The sequence below is a fragment of the Ceratotherium simum genome, chromosome 14, assembly GCF_057802395.1.
Source record: "Ceratotherium simum simum isolate JZ-2026a chromosome 14, ASM5780239v1, whole genome shotgun sequence".
In the NCBI taxonomy this organism is placed as follows: Eukaryota; Metazoa; Chordata; class Mammalia; order Perissodactyla; family Rhinocerotidae; genus Ceratotherium; species Ceratotherium simum.
The window spans coordinates 3,460,451-3,466,885 of record NC_141913.1 but is presented as its reverse complement, the minus strand read 5'-3'; the positions used below and the strand labels follow the sequence as shown (position 1 = coordinate 3,466,885).

The window sequence follows — 6,435 nt, the reverse complement described above, 5'->3', positions numbered from 1 at the left end:
TTCTTAAGGAGTTGACAGTATAGCTGGAGTCAGACAGAACACTATAGCACAATGTTAAAATAAGTGCCATCTTCAGTAACTTGGAAGAGGTTTAAGCTGGGGACTGAATTCTGTGATTCTGGCATTTTAATTCTAGTCTCAAGCTAACTTGATTTCTTTTCTTATAGATTTTCCAGCTGGAAAGGCTCTTGAGCAACTCCATACCTTTAGTTCTTACCGTGTATTCCACCTGAAAAGAAGAATAATGATATATATTGTAATTGCCCAAGCAGACTACATGTGCCTTGAGGGTAGGAAGAGTATTTTCTTTTCTTTTCTCTTTCATAGCACCTAGTTCATGCCCTTGCATATGAGAGGAGGACTCATTAAATATGAATGATAAACTATATTCTCACAGTTAGTAAAAGAGCAAAAAACACAGGAAAGACCTCTGAATTTCCTGAAAGGCCTGAGAATTCTGGTGTGTGTACTAGAGACAGGGTGGGGTGAGGGGCTGCCAAAGCAGTCCTATATAGAGCTCTGATGCACGGTTCATGAGCCAAACATAAGTAACATTAGAAGACTTCCACTGGTAATATTCATTGTGACACCACATACTTCCTCCAGAAGCTTTCCAGAATGACTAAAATAACAGCTTTGAGTGTTATTTTTACTGACTAGAGCAGATGCTGCCAGTGCTCTGCCTATAACCTCTAGGTACTCACCATCACAGTATATGCCAGAGCAACATAGTGCAAACACCCACAACTCTCCACTTGAGGACTTCAGCCAGGAGTGCAGGTGTAGTGCTCAGCCAATGACCATGTGATTGGGAGGAAAAATCCCCAAACTTCCTTTCCCTCCTTCGGTGGGATGACTCTGAGATGTGTTCTATGCCATCATCCATAGTGCCCTAGTGGCACTGAATCCAGGAACTCACAGGGGTAACCCACCGAATAGCACTTCCTTGCGTCACCCTCAAAATAAGCTACTTGGACTTAAATCTTCATCTCAAATTTGGCTACCAGGGAAACTCCACTTAATACCCGAGTGAACAAATAAAGATAGGAGGCTTAAGTCAGAGTCTTGTTTAATAGTCCCATTGAAGCTGTCTTGCCTAAGCTCCTCAGGAAAGCACTAGACATAACTTGGTGAAGTGGGATCCAGTGGAGAAGGCTGGGAGGAGCAGGACTTCTTATAAGTTGACTTGCTTACTGGGGAGGGGTGAACACTGGGAGCTCAGATCCAGCTGCTGATGCTGAGAGAAAATTAGGCTACAGGGCAGTAGCCCAAGAGTGTGACAACAAGAGGTTGTGTTGATATCAGCAGTCAGCTTCAGAGGTCTGGCCTGCAGGGGTCCAGCACCCTACCAGACAGGACAGCATAGAGATGGCAACTTGAGGTTGTGTTTGGATAGCTAGGTAGCCAGGTGGTGACAGGGAGCGTTGTCAGCAAGGAGTTGGACTCGGGCACTCAGTCAGGATCCAAGGAAGCCTTCCATTCTCTGAGGATGAGCTGCTGGGACAAAGAAAGGACCCAGCCCTAGAGAGACTTTGGTGCTGACCATGAAACAACACATGACTCAGGCAACAGGAACAAAAAAGAAGTGAGTCTAAGACCAAGGCCATGGAGACAGGGATGAAGAGCCTGGGCTTTGGAATCTGACACTCTTTGGTTTGAATCCCAGCTTCCTAGCTTTCCAGAAGGGAGACTTTGGGCAAGGTGTTTAGCTTTCCTGAGCTCAGTTTCCTCATCAAGAGAATGAAGATAATGGTTCCTCCCTCACAAAGTTGTGGAAGGATGTTCACGATAAAATGTAGGGTGGGAGTACAAGGTGAGGGTACTATTTCTACAACTGAGTAAGCAGGGGAAGCCCTGAGAGGCCATGTTTTCCGCTGGAACCAGAACTTGCTTTGAACATAGACAGAAGGTAGTAGTGTTCTAAGAAGCATGAATGGTCAAGGAGCCCTATCATATCCTTTCTTAGTCATGGTGCTTCCCTTTACCAGCCAACCACATTTGGTGAAAATGATGCATTCCAGCCAGAGGAAAGAGAAAGCAGCATGACTGAAGTCATGACTGGGGATGTTAAATAGGCTGGCACATCCTGAGAACAATAGCATGCGTGTGTGTGCACCTGTACCAGAGAGGTGGGGGCCAAGGGAGTGAGGGAGTGGAGAAGTAAGGCTGGAGAGATCTTCAGGGGTCAGCTCATGTATTCCCTCCTAGAGACTCAGCGTTAAATCCAGGGTGATGAGTAGGGAGGTTCAGATGCTTCCTGCCTAAGGTCTGATTGGTCCTAGAGACTGGCTGAGGTTAAGGGTGGCGACAGGGACCAGATTGCTCCAGCAATGGAGAGAGGAAGGCTGGAGAAGCCGTGGACTAGGAAGGACTCAGACCAGATTTCAGTACTGAGACACTAAATCTGCCAAGACCCAGGCATCTGGGGCCATAATGATCCTCCACGACAGGGTGATAGGCACAGTGTTGAACTCCTAGTAAGGCTCAGATACTAACCAACTAAGCAGGTAGATGGTGGCCATATGCTGGATGGATGTCAGTGCCTGCTGATTATCAGCCCTGTCTCCAGGGATCTGTCAAATGCCCCAAGTAGTAATTAATTTATAGAACATTTCGAATGTTCTATTTCCAAGACACACTTATCAAGCAAAATTTGTATTAGGCCTGTTAGAAAGAAGGGGAGGTTACAAAAAACAGAGGAGACTTCTGAGAAATGTAGCTATTTAATCATAACACTTATGATGCTTGTATCAAATATCCTTAAACTGACCTAGGAATCTAGAGGGGAAAAATATCAAGCTGTACTTTTCTTAAGAAAAAACTACTTGCCTTATCTTTGGATTGAGAGATGATTTTTTTTTTTTAATGACACAGACTTGCCAATAATTTTTAGAATGTTGACAAATAAAATAGTTGCTAACAGCTATAAATCAACACAGAGCTTGGTTTTCTTCAGCAAAGCTGGGAGAACATTTAAGTCACCCCATCAAGCCCCACCTTTGCCCCAAGCAAGGTCCATGAGGTCCCGGAGGGGTGGTTATGCTCCTGCTTTGGGCTCTTGACCTCCTAAGCCCTCCCAGCTCTTGAATGGCAAAAAAGCCAAAAATAGGGTCACTTCCACTGCTGCAACTGGCTCCAGCTATAATCAGCCAAACCAAGCCTGAAAGGTCCCCAGTAACACTGGGGAAGTACAAATGTTTATTTTTAAATAAGTTACTTTTTTTCTAGTTTAATCAAAAAGCTTTTATAAAGTTTGGTTTTAAACTATATGCAAATATTTTTTATTTTTTCTATTTCCAGTTTTTTAATGTAGACATAGATTTCCTTAGACTGATGCTGATTCCAAGAGCCCCCAAAAGTTCAGCACAAGGGATAAGGTTAAATACAGCAACCTACACTGGTGAAGAGTCTGAAACAGACTGAGCAGGTGCCTCCGACAGAAAACTGACACTTAACTTACTTATCAGTTGGAAGTTCAATTCATTACACTGTAAAAGCAAACGTATTTAGTGTGTAAACTCTACTGTGGAGTTTGTATTTGCATCTTGGTTTTCTAGTTCCTGTTTAACAAAAAATGAATATAACACAGTTAAGTGCAGTCTTTAGTGGACAACTTCCACTATGTGGATAAAGTCAGATTCCAAGTCTTCATCAAAGATGCTGATAGGGGTTGTCAGAGGCCTTCCAACATAGATCCACAGTCCAATGACCAGCAGATGTGAGAGAGCGGCAGAGACAGAAGAAAAACCTTTAGAAATTTTGCTGAGAAAACACCCCCTTTCTTCATAACACGTGTGTTCCTCATGCTGAGAGAGGCTGTGTGCTTCGGGTGTTTAAAGATGTTTCAAGTCAGTCTTTTGGAGAGGAGGAGGGATCTTTTCAGACTGACTTCACCAATCCCATACCCAATCTGAGTTTTTCTTCAAAATGCTTTCAGTTTCTTCTCTCAACATAATCTTCTTCAGGCTGAGAGCTGTTTCCTCCTCCAGTGCTATGGCTGTCTATCTCAGAAACTCTATCAGTATCTGGTGGTGTCTGTAAAGGAGGTGGGTTGTCACAGTGGGCACTCTTTGAGAGACATCATCTGGATTCATGCTGGGCATCCACTAGTGTTTTCTCCACGGTCATGACTGTAGACAGAAATTGAGGCTGGAGCACTGCTGCATTCCCATTCCTACTGGAGTGCAATCCCACCCAAGGGCCCTGCAGATGCTCTTCCTGCAGCCCCAGCACTCTGGTCCAATGGTCAGGGACTGTGACAAGCAGAAACGAGAGTCTAAGTTCATTACTTTTTTTTTTTGCAATATGCTTTATGTTTTTTTTTTTTTCCTGAGGAAGATTCACCCTGAGCTAACATCTGTGCCAATCTTCCTCTATTTTGTGTGTGGGTTGCCGCCATAGCATGGTTGCTGACAAGTGGTGTAGGTCCCTGCCGGGGGACCGAACCCAGGCCACCGAAGTGGAGCACGCTGAACCCAACCACCAGGCCATGGGGCCAGCCCCTTATAAGTATTTTTAATAAAAGTAGTATAATATTCAGATAAAATTCAGGGCCACTTTGCTCCCCTCCTCAACTGCCTTCCTCTACTTTTCTCCCCAGAGACAACCCCTGGTAGTATCCTCTAGTACATGATTCTATTGATTATGAATCTATGTATCCATCATCACTATATACAGTGTCTTTTAAATTTAAAATACTTTGTATCATATTGTGTAAATATTTCCCTAACCTGCTTTTTGTTTTTCTCTCAGTGGTATGTTTTTGGGATCTATGTTAATGACATTAATACACAGAGATCTAGTTCATTTTTTAAACTGCTATTTTAATGTACTTGGGAATATAAACTTAATTTTTCATTTCCCCTCTGATGGATTTTAGATTGTTCCCAGCTTTTTGCAGCTGTCTCCTGTGCACGAATTTGCAAGTTTCTGTAGAGGAGGACTTTCTAGGTTACAAGGAACATGGATTTTTAGCTTTACTGGACATTGTTAATTTGATATCAGTTGTATTCATTTTTGCTGCCACTAGTAGAATATATGCGAGTTCCTATTGTCTACATCCTTTCCAACATCTCATATTGTCAGGTTAAACATTTTGTAGATATTCAGAGGGATATAGAGTGGTATCTAATTTAATTTGTATTTCTCTAAATATAGCAAGGAGGAGCACATTTTTGTGAATTTTGTTGATTTTGTTTTCCTTTTCTGTTTCCTGTTCATATTTTTTTGCCTATTTTTTTTAAATTGGGTGTTTTGTTCTGTTGCTTATTAATTTTAATTCCTTGTGTATCTCAGATATTTTATAATACATGTTACAAATATCTTCTCCTATGCTGTGGCTTGTTTTTTAACTAAATTTTTAAGTTAAGCTTTAATTTTTCACGTCATTTAAAAATTACAAGCAAATTTGTAAATCTTTTCCTTTATGATTCATTCTTTTTCTGTCTTGTTTTAAGAAATTCTGCTTAACTTATAGTGAAGATAACCTGTATATTTCTTTCTAATAGTATAAAAGTTTTCCTTGACAGATTTTGGTCTTTATTCTTTCTTTAACTTATCTGTGTTAGGTAAGGATCTAATTTTATTTATTTACATATAGGAAGCCAAATTTTCCAATACTGTAATTTTTACAATGGAAATAACTTTCTGATTATATAAACAATTCATGATCATTGTTAAAATTCAAATAATTATTTAAAATATGAAGAAATATATAAAAAGCCCCCTGAAATCCTACTGCCCTAAGATAGTCACCATTAATATTTTCAACATCGTTTGTTGATAGTCCATCCTTTCCCCACTTGTTTATAATACCACCTCTGTCATATAAGGAGAGAACTTTTCTAGTATTCAGGCAAACTTAGAGAATTAAAACTAACTCTGAATATAATTGATAGAATTTGAAGTATTAATTTAAAGGATTTTCAAGTTAGACTACATACTTGATTGCCTGATTTCATTAAGCAGTGTAAATAAGTAAAAAGAATAAAAAGGATCATCACGTGAGAAGTAAGGATTTCCGAGAAATGGCCAGTTCTTCCAGGGTTTGGGGAAGTATGAAACCTAAGAACTGCAAATTTATGAGACTGAGGCACAAGTTCTCTTAGTGTCACGTCTAATGTGCTAGGTTCATCTTGCTAATGTTTTTGAATTAAGACCATTAGTATTTCCTCTAGCAAATAATTTATCTTTCATTTTGTCACAGAAGTATGCAAGGAAAAACAGAGCCAATTCTTAGAAAAACACTGTCTAACCTTGATAAAATGTGAATACCTGCACCACTCTATTTTGGAAGTTCTATGTAAAGAAGTCATTTATCATAGTTCACTACCACTGAGAAATGAGTGGTCATCTCTCCTCTGCATAGAAGAATGTCACCCTGCAGTATCGTTTTTTTAAATTTAATTAATTAATTTATTTTTTCCCCCAAAGCCC

At 40.4% G+C, this 6,435-nt stretch overlaps 1 pseudogene; it reads right to left on the bottom strand.

Moving 5' to 3' along the window:
* Positions 1-3,275: 3,275 nt before the first annotated feature.
* LOC147915245 (BCL2/adenovirus E1B 19 kDa protein-interacting protein 3 pseudogene) lies at positions 3,276-4,232 on the bottom strand (annotated as a pseudogene).
* Positions 4,233-6,435: the final 2,203 nt, after the last annotated feature.